Source organism: Taudactylus pleione, unplaced genomic scaffold, assembly GCF_031769625.1.
Source record: "Taudactylus pleione unplaced genomic scaffold, aTauple2 ptg000484l, whole genome shotgun sequence".
NCBI lineage: Eukaryota > Metazoa > Chordata > Amphibia > Anura > Myobatrachidae > Taudactylus > Taudactylus pleione.
Window position 1 is genome coordinate 4134319 of NW_028284886.1, and position 15789 is coordinate 4150107.

Consider the following 15789-nt stretch of genomic DNA (forward strand, 5'->3'; position numbering starts at 1 on the left):
TGGCAGACCTCAGCGCGGCATGCCATATAGTTTAGAGCGGCCAGAGGGGGCCCTCCTCCTTTTACTTTATGGGGACCGGGTAGTGCGGTCTGGGTCAGCGGCGGGTGTTAGCAGCAGACGGACCCACCTTTTTCATTCAAGGGAGCTGCGGTCTGCGCATTGGCAGTAATAGCGGACGGGCCTCCCTCTGTTCTGCCAGTGTCCGGGCCCGGTACTACAGTCCCCCCCTGATGGCGGCCCTGCTGACCTGCCCCCTCCCCCACGTGCGTAGTGCAGTGGAGTACGTGTAAGGGGGGGACTGACAATAAGTCCTCCGGATGTAGCTGAATTCTGCAGCTTAATAGTGCCCAGAGAGGAACTGAAATGACCCTCCTCACACTTTTGTACTGGTGCATGCGTTCCAGAATGCCCTTCGGAAAATCGGCAGTGATGTCAGCAGTCACAGACCACTGCATCACCGCCGGGGGGGAAAGGAGGGGGGCAGAGAGGAGCAGGGAGGGAATCTGCTTCCTCTTTAACACTGAGCAGAACCACACGGGATGCAACTGTGTCAGTAAAAGCCTGGTCGGCCGCGGTCACGTCCCTTGCGACTGCGCCGGTTAACTGGTTAAAGGTCTGCTTTGTGACACCTGAATCCATGCACATCTGACACTTAATATCCCGTCTGTCCTCTTCATTATCACAAATGACTGAAATAAAAGTGGACGCAGAAAGCTGTGCAATATTGACTTATGTAAGGTTTGTAATTACACACATGTGGTTTTGGTGGTTACATCTTGGCCCCATCCTTGCTGCAGACACTGGAAGGGGTTTGGTCCAGAGATCCGCCGCTGGGACACTGTACTTGGCTGCCAATAGCTAATGATCAGAAGAATGTATAATTGAGGTTGAAATTACAGAATCAATTGGATAATGTTACAGAACTGGCAGGAGTGAGGATACATATCAGAGAAGTGTAATTAAAGACTGGGCGCATTAGAGAGTAAAGAGAAAAGAATTGTAGAGTAATGCAGGGCCGTGCACTGTAATATCACCTCCAGATAGCTGCGGAAACCACGCAACTTATGGGTTGATGGCCCTGATACAGAGGTGCACGCTAACCGCGCGTAACGCCGATTCACGTAGTTGCGTAAAAAAAATCAGCAAACCCCTACGGCACGCGCCTCACACAGCGTGTATGCACAAAGAACCTTGGCGATCGGGACAGACGGTACCAGAAATGGGGCGGCAAAGTGGTGGCTGGTGGCCAGAAGGGAATGCAAAGAAAGTCCATCTCATGGGCGCGTCCTGGGAGTGCCGCCGGTGTGCCATTGAAACCAGCTGTGTTCCCAAAATGAATCGCCTCGGCCACAGAGGCCATAGTCAGGCAGAGAGACTGCACTTTCCACAGTGCTGGTGCATGCATCGATGATAAGGGCGGCAGTGCGCCGATGGCGGCGTGTAAAGAATCTCCGGCGGTGTTGCAGTGCGCGAGACGCTGAAAGTGGGCATCTCACTCATTGCACATTCAGACGCAGGTACTACGCAAGGGGACGGCTGATACTGGCATTCGTCCATCAATGACTCATAGGCTTCTATCGATAGCGTTGCTTATCGGGCACTAGCTTAGGCTTTCCGGAGCTTGGTGCTTATGGGAACATTACATCTTCTTAGAATTATATGGGGCTTGTTATACCACGGGTATCTTTTTTGAGGTTTTACCGCATATTTAGTAATGATACATCCCGCACAGACTGTGCCCCTTTGGCCACAAAGTGACCCTTGAAAAAAGGGAATCGGTAGCAGACAGTATAACGCTGCACCTTCATCATTTATTATTTATTTATTTATTAACAGTTTCTTAGATAGCGCAGCATATTCCGTTGCGCTTTACAATTGTCAACATTGATAGAACAAAACTGGGTAATAACAGACAGATATATAGGTAGGAAGGCCCTGCTCGCAAGCTTACAATCTATAGGGATATAGGCATTGATACACAAGGATAGGTGCTATATATTGCATTTTGGTCCAGCCAGAATGCACAGTTTCTTGGCTGGCTGCATGATCCAGTCACACCGGAATGTCGGCCAAATGTCAGGATGATGTGAGAGAAAGACGATGTGTGAGGTTGTGTGTGGACTGTAAAAGGGGATGTAATTAGATATGGAAAATATGAAGGTTGTGTGGGTGGTTCTGGGATCTGATAAGCTTGCCTGAAGAGGTGAGTTTTCAGGGATCGCTTGAAGGATTGGAGACTAGAGGAAAGTCGTATTGTGCGTGGTAAGGCATTCCATAGAGTGGGTGCAGCCCGAAGAAAGTCCTGTAACCGTGAGTGGGAGCAAGTAATGCGTAGGGATGAGAGACGGAGATCTTCACCATAACACAGTTGCTGCTGTGCATAATGCTCACCCCACCTTTTAGTTCCTGGGCACCCGAAACCTTCCAATGGCGCGTAATGCTCTCGCTTAATTGCATGTGCTGACTTTTAATTTCCCCTTTTTAATTGGAGTTGGTAAACAAAGATAGATGGCATTTTGCGCTCAGTAAGCAGAATCCTGCCAACTCAGAGCTTTGACTTGACCTGATTACACTGCGTGCATCTATTACAGTCATATTAAATATTCAGAGTTTGGATGTCATCTACTCTCATATTGCAGTAATTCCTTGACGGAAAACATGATGTCCTTTGATGTAAAATAAGAAGTTTAATGCTGGGAATGGCCCCGTACAAGGAGAAGGCACATAAACGCTGTAAAGGAGAAGCTTATTCTGCAAGATTTCAAGGTATATTTTGCACTGTTACTTATTTTTTCTAAATCTGCTGATGTCACAAAGTACCCTGTAATCCCTATGTGATCCAACTGTCACAATTTTGTCAGGACAATTCCGATTTGAGAGCAGTGTTCTGCTGTGCCACTATGACCCTCTATGTCATCCCTTTTTTGCTTAAAACAAAGAGCCTGATTCAGAGTGAACAGGATTGTAGAGCCGCACACGAGCGGAAACAGACACCTCCTTGCCGCATCTGCGATCCCAGCACGTCACAGCCTGTGATCACCATCGAGACCATATGTCATCATGGTTGCTCCTTTGGTCAGACTGCGGAAGCTGAAGCTTAACACAGCCTGACCGGGTCCTGGTCACCCGCGAGGCCTGGAAATCCGTGGCCACCGAGACAGACCCTGGTCTTGTCCCTCCTGGAAACAGCCACGCCCCTGCTCTGCCCCCTCCGGCACTGCTTAGGGGAGCCTGGGAGCGAGATTGTGCAGACCCCAAAACATCGAAAGATGTGCGCTAATCATCGGGTTAGCGGACACATCTGAATCATGGCCAAAGACCCGCTGTGACAAACACGCCTCAAGGTTTCATTAGCCTGGCTACACTAGGCTAGTAAAATCTGACACCTGATCGTTTGTTGTGGCTCACAGAACATGCCATCACTTTAATAGATCAGGGTTTCAAACTGTCAGCAAAGTTACTGACAGGCAGTACAAAAATAGACAAAATCAAAAGTCAACGAGAAAAAAAGTCAATAATGTTAGGAAAAGTCAGTGTCCCTGCAGCCACTAGATAGAACAATAAAATCAGACAATCCTGGACTGTCAATCTGACAGTTCTGGGTTTAGGGGGTGTCAGGGTGTTAGTGGGGCGGCCTGGATCCACAAACTTGTTAAAATTGCTTTCTCAGCTTAAATATGTCTCCAATCTCTTTAATACAGAACTAGAGTCTTGAGTCACAGATACTGAACCCTCCGTACTTCCGCACTTGTTCAGCACCAATGGCAGTAGAGGGACACCGTCAGGGCCGTAATTAGGGATGTTTAACAGATGCAGCTTCCCCGGATGCAAGACAGAGATGGCGACATCATTGCTGCCCTAGTGGCACCTGGTTTTGGGTTTTAGAGGGCCTGGAATGGCACCCTGCAACCTGGACAGCCGCCCTGGTGCATCCCCCCCAGACCCCTTCTCCCTGACGTCATGGAGGATGGTGGAGAGTGCAGGTTTGTTACAGTCCTGGACCCAGTAATAGTGCTGCAATTGGAGGATGCAGTAGGCCGTACACACTAGGGTGGACTGTTGCATACACTCCAACTGTCCCTAATTTAGTGGGACAGTCCCTTTTCACAGACCTTGTGGTCATAGCTTTGACAAAAGTGGATGTGATTGGGTGGAAAGTGGATTTTGCCTTTGTAGACGTTGGGGGGCTTATGGCTGTGTTGTTTGTGCCACGGCTTCTACTTAGTGTCAGTATGGCCTTGGAAACAGAAGTGTAGCACCTATGATGGTAAGATTGTGAGGGGTCATGCGCTCCCTTTTTCTAGTCCATAAACCTTTTTCTGTAGACAATGTTTAGATATATTTGATAAAGGATAATAATGTGCCAGTAAATGATGTGAGCTGTAAATTTTGGTAAAATTGCCAGTCACAGTAATCTCTGAGGCAGCAGCTGTCTAATCAGTATCAGTAAATAAAGGACACTGATGAAATTCGCAGTTCCATATTTTTACCAAAATGGTAAGAGACGCACGTAAAGTTGGATGCAAACGCATTTGGTGCTTTTTATTCCTCTGCATAAAACCGCGCACTACAAATCCTCACATATCCATGCACATGGCAACCGAGATGCAATTGTGGCTTGTGACATAACTGCGCTAAGGGGTATGGGAGGGGGCATGTAAGCGCGGCCAATAAGGAGACGTGTTCACAGAAACGCGTTGCATGCTGGCCGTAAGACAGATACAATTGGCCCTCTTTGGTGGCAGATCACTTTCTCATTATTGGCCCCTGATGCAAAATGTACTGAACTGTTAATGATGGTGACAATTGGTAGCCACTTCTGATTGGCGAAACGCGTCTGTATCCCTCCTGCTTATGTCAACTGACGATGTGATCTACTCGCATTATTATAGTGGGATTAAAAGTTCATTGCTGACAATTCAGATCTCAAAATGCCCTTTACCTAATTAAACATATAGATTTGGGTGGCCTGTTGATGTTGTTGAACTACAATTTTCATAATGCCCTACCAATGCCACTGGAAGACCAGAGATTGCTTATCTCTGATCTACAATACAGATGGCAAACTGTTCTGCCTCCAGGGCCGATGCAAGAGCCATGGGAGCCCCACCAAGTGTACTGCCCTGTCCTTTGCCATGTGGGGAACGGGGGCAGGGTAGCATCTCTTATGACTTCAGACTGGGGTATTGGGCTGTGACTGGTAAGAATAATGGAGAATAAAAAAAACAAGTGACATTATATACAGGGGCTTTTCTAGAGAGGAAGCCCATGTGCAGTCTCCGATATGGGCCCCCTCCTCTCCGCCCGGCCGCCGGCAGCGCACTGAGCTGTGCGCGGCCAGTGCTGGAGTTATAGACTCTGGGCACTAGAGTGTGCCCAGAGTCTATAGTGTATGCACAGGTCACCGGGAAAATGGCAGTGGCGGCCATTTTCCCTGTACTGCGCATGCGCAAATGACGGGAAAATGGCCGCCGCGGCCATTTTCCAGTTGTTTTACAGTGCCGGACACCTGCGTCGATGTAGGACTCCGGAGAAGTAAGTAAGATTATGGGTGCAGGGTGTGCGGTGCGGGGCCCCCCTGGACCCAGGGACCCATGTTCCCCGCACACCCTGCACCCATTATAGATACGCCCCTGATTATATAGCCCTCCAGCAATCATGGAAATACAAGTTCTAGGGCATGAGAGGAAGAGTATTTGCCTGTCTCTCATCTATCATCCACAATCTTTATTGTCAGGGTACGACCAGGTGAGGCCGTCTGTAGAACCTTGAAATATCCTTGTTCTTGCAGCTAGAGGTCCACACAGCCGCCTCAGATGGGGCTGGATTGGAAGCTGCCCTCTCTACAGAAGCTCAGAGCAGTATTAGAATAGTTAAATCTCTGGGAAGCATTCTGCCAGGGAACAGAATATACTGTACACAATATCACAGCTTCTGTGACAGCTCTGTCTCACTCTGTATTGGTAACAGTTCAAAGAATGAATAGATTTGTATTATCTCTTTCATCCTGTGAAACAATGTGAGCGCCCAATGAATAATCTGCATTCTCTGAAGGAATGCAGAGGTTGAGATTAGATAGGGAATATTTGCCTGAATGAGTATCTTTGATTCCCTCACTGCCACCGACGCTCTGTCAACCCGGTTATTTATCAGACGTAGCGTTCTGCCTGTGTGGCAATGTATCTAACGCACTGTGTTCATTTTTTATCAGTCTCATTTCTAAAGAAGTTGCGTTGTGCTCAGTACATTATATTAGCTATAGAGAACAGAAGTATAGAACGTGACAGCTGGTAATGGCCGCACAATGCTAGTCTGCCCACTTTGTGTTCATAAATGCCTTAGACCCTATTAGATGTTTACATTTCTTTTATTTTGAACTTTTGACATTGTATCCGTTAGTGAAGGTCACATCGGAAAAAATATATTTTTGTCCTTTTTAGTAGGTTCGATATATCTCCCCCTTATGGTGCGTACACACGTAGCGATCAGTCAGGGATACGATATCGCTGGCTGATCGTCATGGACCCTCCCTGGTGTGCTGGATGATCGATATCGATCATCCAGCACACCATCTTCTCACCGACGACTATGGGTCCCTATAGTAACCTGCTCGAAGTTGACCGGCATGCACGGCCGATGAACGATATCGCTATCGTCCATACGTGGCCGCGCATCGCTGGTCGATGGTCAGTTGGTAGGGACCATTTAAATGAACGGTAACGATATCGTTATCGTTCAAATCGATCATTTAAATCGCTCCGTGTGTACGCACCATAGCACATCATACAAACCTCTTCAACATCTAGTTATCTGGTCTGCGTATATTTGACTGCATTTAATATTTTAGATAGGAACCTGGCGATCAGACACAAGCGTGTAATCTCATGGGGCTACTTTAGTGCGATGGACATTGAGTGGGGGGAGAGGGTACCAATTATCCAGACCCAGGGTTGTCAGAGGGCCCCGGCAAGGTCATCGAGAGCGGGGATGGACCCGAGTACTGGGGAACATAGCCAAATTCTGGAGGCGTGGCAACGCCCTTAAAATAAAAGTAGAAAAAATACTCTACGTGGTGCGCTGCTGCGGAAGAATAATATGGGGGGGGGGACCTGGGGCCTGATTCAGCATGGATTGCTATTTCGGTCACAATCGCGATTACGCACGCAGTCTCACTGCGAATATATGCTAATGATTGCAACCGCAATGCAATACGCAGCCTAACATAAGGACGCCCCCTTTACCTTACACACATCCGTAATATTTAGCAAGACTGCAAAACCATCAGTACCATCGGCGCCTCACGCACACTCACACAAGGTCTGACCTTACTCAGGACTTGCTAACCTCATCGCACGCAGTGACAGCCCAAGCTGCGTATGGCGTTGCAGTGCCTAATTTTTACGCATGCCCCTGTAACGGCGTTCAAACGCTCTGTCACATCTGCGTTTCGCCGACCACCCCTCCGTCACCTCCCCCCAAACGCTACTTCCTGTCAATCACTCTGCGATGAGTGTGAGTAGTCACTGCTATCGCAGTCCTGATCTTCGCGCATGCGCAGTACGCAACAAGTGACTCGGGCTTCCGCTGGGTCCCTCTAACAAGCCCTGGTAAACAGTAACCACCCCTCCTCTCTGCACCACTGTGCCCGTGCCAGCTGTGGAAGAGAAAAAATGCCCCTCTACCCTCCACAGCACAAGGCACCACTTCACAACAGCGCATTTAGGGGGGAGATGTATGAAATCTTTGAGTGATAAAATGGAGTTGCCCATAGCAACCAATCAGCTTCTATTATCTCATAGAATGTGCTACACAAATGACAGCAGGTGATTGGTTGGTTTGGGCAACTTCTCCATTTTATTTCTGTCCATGGCTTGATACATGTCCCCAATAGTCTTGGTCATTTAATTATTTTGGACTTGCCCGTGCCCCTCTGTATCACCTGTACAGTATGTCTTGGCACCTCTGACAACAGGGCCGTTTCTAGAGAGGAGAGAGCCCGTGTGCAGTCTCCGACACGAGCCCCCTCCTCTCCACCCGACGGCCGGCAGCGCACTGAGCTGTGCGTGGCCAGCGCCGGAGTTATAGACTCTGGGCACACTCTAGTGCCCAGAGTCTATAATGTATGCACAGGTCACCGGGAAAATGGTTGTGGCAGCCATTCTCCCTGTACTGCGCATGTGCAAACGACGGTAAAATGGCCGCCGCAGCCATTTTCCAGTCGTTTTACAGCGCCAGACGTGGGACTCTGGAGAGGTAAGTAACAGGGCCGTAGCTAGGGTAGTGCGGCCGGTGCCATCGCACAGGGCACCACAGGGCAGTGGGCGCTGTTTCGGCCTGTGAAATTTCTGTTTATTGTCAATCTTGCTTGTAGCTTCCTCTTATTTCATCCCCAGCATCTCCTGGCCCCACCTATCTCTTCCCTGGTCCTTCCTCATGAAGCCATGGCCCTTTTTTGGGTGCATTATGTCCCTTTGAAAAATGAGGGGGGTGCTAATGCTCTTTCTGGCAAAGGGCACCAAAAAGTCTAGTTACTAATAATAATAATGCATATATAATATAATAATAATATTATGGGTGCAGGGTGTGCGGTGCGGGGTCCCCAGGGGCCCATGTTCCCCGCACACCCTGCACCCATTATAGATACGCCCCTGAGTACAGCCAATGGAAATAGTCTGGCAGCTGCGTTGCCGGTTGCTATGTACTTGCCACAGTCACGCTCCCAATTCTGTCAGAAGTGACACTGAAGAGATAATTCTGCTACTTGTCTTTTCATCTCCTTAGTACCCAGGACAGCCATCCCTAGAGACCACTCCAGGAGACAGACACGTTTTATTTGTATGTCAGTATCAGGGAGAGACATTTTTACTTTGAGCAATGTGCAGGTTAGGAGAACCCTGGTATCTTACATAACTGTGTGGGTAGAGTTTATAATTGAAATAAACTTAAAAGTAAAACATTTTCTTTGAAACTTGCAAGAGACATTTAATAGACACGTGAAAGCGATTAAAGGGCATTTTATTCTGATTCAATAAGTTTTGTAATCTCGGCTTGTGCAGATTGGAAACTGCTGCGATGATGAGTCTCCGAGAGGTTATGTGCTGCTTGTGTGAGCTAAGTAAATGCCTTTATGTGGAACAGATTTGCCCTTTTTGCTCATTTAAAAATTGTGATACGATAGGTACAGGAGTAAAGGAGGTTAAAGAAAGGGCTGAAGGACATATTGCTTCCTAAACCGGCCACTTGCAGTAAAGTCAGAAAGTTTCTGGTTGAGGCTGTAATGGCCGGTAGGTACCCGTTCTAATGATCTTTCTGCATTGAATAATTCCAGACTCATTATTGGCAGAGTACCGATAGTATGATCCCCATGTAGGGGGCCTGATATAGAAGTGGACACTAATACTCCCGCAACTGCTGCTTGGTACTAGAGACGAGCAGTATGGCATTCCTGGAAAACGAGCACACCCGAAATTTGGGGTTCCAAGTAGAACCGAGTCCCGGCTCAGATATCTTTTGGGGTTCAGAGTAGAACAGAGTCCCGGCTTGGGTCTGCTGTAAGTTCGGAACTTGGATTTGAAAACGAATCTCGGGTTTTTAATTGCATGTACACAGGCCCAAATTACATGATTTTAGCTCTTATCAATTTTAAAGAAAACCAAAACATAATCCAAACCAAAACACTTGAGGCATAGGAGACTGCTGAGCAGCGGCCGCGGCAGTCTCCTATGCCTGTGGGGGTGGGGAGCGATCGCACTGATCGCGCCCCCCCTGACTTTGCGCCAGGCTCACAACTTTCCCTCCGTGGCGCTGCAAAAACTAATTTTTTTTAGCATAAGGGGGCGTGGCCATGCCCCCTTCCCACGGGCCCGGCACAGTTCTTGACGCCCCTGATATCTGGTTTGGTTTTGCAATAGGATAGCACGATAAACGGGAGCGCGAAAACACGCGGTAAGCGGCAAATTCGGGTGAATGGTCCGAAAAGTTTTCTCCCAAAACAATTCTCGTTATCTTGGCTAATTAGATACCCCCCCCCCCCCATAGTGAGAGTTTGACGGACTGACTAGCTCGCGTTCCCTCATATAAAATATAATACATATTCCAGCATAAAAAGTGCAGCTACAGTACAGTATATACAGTATCGTTTTTTAATATTATACGAGAACGGTGTAATGTGTTCACACAATTCTGCTTTGTTATATAACTTGCAATGGAATAATTAGGTCACGAATTGTGATCAAAAAAATAGAATATAATTATGAATTAACTCCAAACAACAACGCGTTGAGTCTTTCAGTTTCTCCTGCGTGGATGCCGCCACGTCATGGCAGTCACTGCGGAAAGGCAGCGCAGAATCGGGATGTTTTTTTGACGGAGAATTCAGGGCAGCTGTTCACACATTTGCAGATTATGCCGATATTTAAATGACAAAACCAGCAGGAATAAATGATTATAAAATCCAATCTCATTCCTCGTTTATGCAGTTGCTCAGTAGAGGGCAGCCTAGCACTGCGCATTAATGCCACGGCACGAGACTGCTGGCTGGATTTCCTTTGTGAATGGGTCACCTATTGTAACATACTGGCTTCCCAAGAATAATAATAATACATTGTGGGTTGTTAGCTTTGTGGAGCAGTTCAAAATGTGACTTGAGAGAGAGCTTTGCAGAGAAGGAAAAAGATTATTTTAAATGCAGGTTACGTTCAATCTCCTCCTCACTCACAGCTAAGTCACGTTAACTTTAAAACCATATTACCAGAACCGCATGTCCAGTATATGGTTTGTACTACAGCTGATGAACGCTATTTGAAGTTACTGCCAATGGGATACTGAATGATGCAGATGTCAGAGGCTGGAATGTGAGATTGCTATGAAGTCAGGAGACAGGGAGCCCAGAAACGTGGCTGCTCGTAGAGGCAGAAGTCACGGATTACCTACTGTCTCCTATGGAGCAGACATGCAGTCAGTTTCCCATAAACATTTGACACACGTATGTTACGTGTTGGCTGCCCAGCTGTAAGTGTATCAGTAGACGATGCAGACTCATGTAAAAGCTGTTGAGTAGGTCACTAGATGAATAGATGAAGGCTTAGGGCAGGGGTGGCCAGACTTTTGGACTCGGTGATCTACTTTTAAAACTTAAAACCTTACGTGATCTACCGAGCCAAAAATGGGGGCGTGGTATGCAAAAAAAGAGGGCGTGACCTCACAGGAAGGGACGTGGGGGTCTGTCCTGCCGAAATCACACATATTATCCCCAATTCAAATTACTCCACACAACAGCACAATCTTATTCACATTACACCACACAGTAGTGCCCCTTATACACAATGCCCACAGTAGTGCTCCTTATACAATGACCACTGTAGTAGTGCCCCATATGCAATGCACTCTGTAGTAGTGCCCCTTATTCAATGCCCCCAGTAGTAGGGCCCCTTATGCAATACCCCCAATAGTAGTGCTCTTTGTGCAGTGCCCCCAGTAGTAGTGCCCCTTATGCAATACCCCCAATAGTAGTGCTCTTTGTGCAATGCCCCCAGTAGTTGTTCCCATTATGCAGTTCCCCTGTAGTTGTGCCCATTATGCAATGCCCCCTGTATTTGAGCCGCTTATGCAATGCCCCTCTAGTTGTACCCATTACGAAATGCCCTCTGTATTAGAGACCCTTAAGCAATGCTCCTGTAGTTGTGAACATTATGCAATGCTCCCAGTAGTGCCCTTTATGCAGAGCCCCCTGTAGTGCCCTTAATGCAGTGCCCCCAGTAGTGCCCTTTATGCAGAGCCCCTTGCAGTGCCCATTATGCAGTGCCCCCAGTAGTGCCCATTATGCAGAGTCCCCTGTAGTACCCTTTATGCAGTGCCCCCAGTAGTGCCCCTTATGCAGTGCCCGCTGTTGAGCCCTTTTTGCAGTGCCCCCCATTGTATCCTTTATGCAGTGCCCCAAGTAGTTCCCTTTATGCAGTGCCCCCAGTAATTCCCCTTATGCTGTTCCCCCACTAATGCCCCTAGTAGTGCCGCTTATGCTGTGCCCCCAGTACTGGAGCCCCCCTCCCCTGTGCATTACTTACCTGGCCAGCACTCACGCTTAGTCATCCGCTGGCTGGATGTAATTAGATCCAGCAGGCGCGCAGGCTCTTCACATCACGGGTGACGTCATGATAACTTGATAGACCAGCATTCACAGGAACTGCAACAGGGTGGTCTCGATCTACTGACGGGAGCTCCGCGATCTACCGGTAGATTGTGATCAACCTTTTGGCTGGCCCCTGTCTTACGGGCTTGTGCAGAGTTAAACGCAAGTCACCTATAATTGCTCCCATATTATTGAGTGCACGGAACTAAAGGGGAGATTTATCAAAGCTTGGATAGTGATAAAGTACCAACCAATCAGCTCCTAACTGTCACTTTACAGGCTGTGTTTGAAAAATAACAGTTGGAAGCTGATTGCTTGGTACTTTATCTCTCTCCAAGCTTTAAAAAAAAAAATCTCCCCCTGTGTGTATAAAAAAAAAATCTCCCCCTGTGTGTATACTCTCCTATATGCAGAGCATACCCAGGATGGGACGTATTGCATATACTGTAGTAGACGATGCATTCTGCCGTCTATAGCATGCAGTTTGATAATGCTGGTCTGCATATATACCTACCTCCTGGGACAGATCTTCCTATAAGAGCTGTCTCTTGCGAAGTTCTCACCTCCGGGTTTATGAGCCGGAAGTCCTATTGTGCATGTGCGGCCATCGGCCTGCACACGCGCAATCGTCAGGGGGACGGAGAGGGGTCCATTGGGTCCGTCTTCGGGGACTTTGTGTCTAAAGATGCCCATAGACTTCTATCAGCATGCCATGTATAGCTGGCATTGCCTATCATGCAGAAGATCTGGAGAGTGAAGCTTGTATATGGGGGGCTGTATGGATGGGACAAGTGTATGGGGGGTTGTATGGATAGGACAGGTATATGGGGGTTGTATGAATGGGACAGGTATATGGGGGGCTGTATGGATGGGACAGGTATATGGGGGCTGCATGGATGGGACAGGTATATGGGGGGCTGTATGAATGGGACAGGTATATGGGGGTTGTATGGATGGGACAAGATAGCACGATAAGCGGGAGCGCGCAAACACGCAATAAGCCGCAAATTCGGGGGAATGGTCTGAAAACTGTTTTCCGGAGAAAACTTCTTATTTCAGCTAATTGGATACCCCCCATAGTGAGAGTTTGACGGACTGACTAGCTCACGTTCCCTCATATGAAATATAATACATATTCCAGCATAAAAAGTGCAGCTACAGTACAGTATATATCTTTTTTAATAAAGGAAAATGTTTTTCTTAATTATACGGTGTAATGTGTTCACACAATTCTGCTTTGCTTTATAATACCTCTTTTACACCAAAAACCCAGGTCCGACCTGGGTTATCAGAGATCAGTCCAATCCAGGTCAGACACCGTTTACACAGCACTATCGATCTGGGTTATTCCCAGGTCAGCCCCATTCACACTGAACCTGGGTCTGCCCTGCTAAACTTGTGAGGTCATAAAAAGTGGGAGGTGACTGCTCCACAACCACCAATCAGCTAATTTTAGGCATGACCCAGGTCGGATAACCCGAGTTGCACAGTTTACACTGTACCGTTACCAAGGTCCATCCTGGGTCCGACCCTGGTAGCAACCTGGGTTGGATTGCTGGGTCACTTGACCCGGGTTATTTATCAGGGAATAGAAAATAGGAAAGCTCAAAGCGCAAATAGCTGCCCGTGGAAAGATGGTGATAGAGAATCTACCCTTAATGATACTCTTACAAATGTGATACAAAAAGAAAAAATATCACCATATCAATTCTGCAGGCGCTTGAGGTATAAGCCAAATTATGTATCAAAAAAATCTGGGGTCTCTATGATGTCCTCCAAGTCACTCAAAAGAGAAAACAAACAGAAACAACCCAATAGTGAAGTATATCCAAATTATGATATTCTTAAGGTTAACAATATACTCCTACCAGATGTAGTGGTCTACCAATCGTGTAGACTATATTCGTTTAAATCACACTTTCCTCCGTCATTTACTTCTCCATAAGGTATCACCAATTGGCATGAAAAGCAAAGAAAATAAAACTGCGCCTCTGAGGTAGTTGTTTATTTATAGTAACAGGATATTTATTAATGCAAAGGCGCATTATTTCCCAGAGATATCTATGGACACTTCTGCCAGAGCCTGTTCCTGAGAGGAGAGTGCATGATGTCAGGATGACCTCTATCAGATTAAATTGAAATTGAAACGCGTTGGCTGTATTTGGATCCAGGATATTAAGATATTACTCTATTTTGGGATTGTTGGACTATGGACTACGGGGATGCCTGAAATTTCCTTATTCTGTGCCCACTTGTCCACCTTGGTGGACTAAATCATTAGGTGAGAGACTTATCTATAACCTGCATCCATTTTTGGGATTTTTACATTGATGTTTTATGTACATGTTTTATGACATTTGGTAAGAGTCCATCTGTCATTTTGTTTTGTATGTTTTTGATTAAAACTATATCACACTATATAGTTTTTATTTTCTTTGCTTTTCATGCCAATTGGTGATACCTTATGGAGAAGTAAATGACATGATTTAAGCGAATATAGTCTACACGATTGGTAGACCACTACATCTGGGGTATAATTAGGTCACGAATTGGGATAAAAAAAAATAGAGTGTAATTATGATCTAACTCCAAACAACAGCGCATTGAGTCTTTCTTTTTCTCCTGCGTGGAAGCCGCGACGTCATGGCAGTCACTGCGGAAAGGCAGCGCAGAATCGGGATGTTTTTTTTATGGCGAATTCAGGGCAGCTGTTCACACAATTTAAATAAAGAAACCAGCAGGAATTAATGATTATCAAATGCAATCTCATTTATGCTGTTGCTCAATAGAGGGCAGCCTAGCACTGCGCATTAATGTCACGGCACGAGACTGCTGGCTGGCTTTCCTTTGTGAATTGGTCACCTATTTTAACATACTGGCTTCCCAAGAACAATACTAATAATAATACATTGTGGGCTGTTAGCTTTGTGGAGCAGTTCAAAATGTGACTTGAGAAAGAGTTTTGCAGAGAAGGAAAAAGATTATTTTAAATGCAGGTTACGTTCAATCTCCTCCTCACTCACAGCTAAGTCACGTTAACTTTACAAGTCATATTACTGTATATCCTCAGATGTCTCCAAGATGCATCTATCCATGTGACGAGCAGGGACTCACAGCTAGACAGAGTGATGCCCTTATATATTCTTATATGCAGTGCTTCATTATATTCTTGCATTGTAAACCTTTGCCCTCTTTAGGTCTCTGTGTCGAAGGACGCGCACACTACGATTAATGTTATCTATAGACTACTCTGTATTCTATTTTACTGCATGCTATAAGTCCATGTCACCCATCAGGGCCGTAACTAGAGTTTTTGGTGCCCTGTGCCAGAGAGATCATTGGCGCCCTCAGGCATTGTTTAAATAGGGACATAAGATAGTGCACCTGAAAAGGGCCATGGCCTCCTGGGGAAGGGCCAGGGAAGAGATAGGGGAGGTCAGGAGATGCTGGGGATAAAAGAAGAGGAAGCTACAAGTGAGAATGATAATAAACAGGAAAATTGACAGACCCAAGCAGCGCCACCTGCCCTGCGGTACCCTGTGCCATGGCACTGGTCGCACTACCCTAGTTACGGCCCTGTCACCCACAGACTGGAAAGGTGAGTTAGCTAGGATTGGTGCTACATGGCCTAGAGTTTTCACCAAGACCCCCGCAAGGGAGTA